This window comes from Chiloscyllium plagiosum, chromosome 28 (genome assembly GCF_004010195.1).
Source record: "Chiloscyllium plagiosum isolate BGI_BamShark_2017 chromosome 28, ASM401019v2, whole genome shotgun sequence".
In the NCBI taxonomy this organism is placed as follows: Eukaryota; Metazoa; Chordata; class Chondrichthyes; order Orectolobiformes; family Hemiscylliidae; genus Chiloscyllium; species Chiloscyllium plagiosum.
In genome coordinates this window covers 340,702-340,905 of record NC_057737.1, presented here as the reverse complement: position 1 = coordinate 340,905, position 204 = coordinate 340,702, and positions in this window count along the sequence as shown.

The window sequence follows — 204 nt, the reverse complement described above, 5'->3', positions numbered from 1 at the left end:
GATACCATTTTCGGTTTGATTTAACATGTCAGGCTGTCTCACTCATACAGACTAAATGATTAGTTTGTGTCCAATTTCACAAAGGAACAATACAAAACCTTATCCAAGTCTGACCCCCCCCACCCATCACTAATTATCCCCACCCTCACTCCCTGACCCTATCCCCTGACCCCACCCCCACTCCCTGACCCCACCCCCACTCCC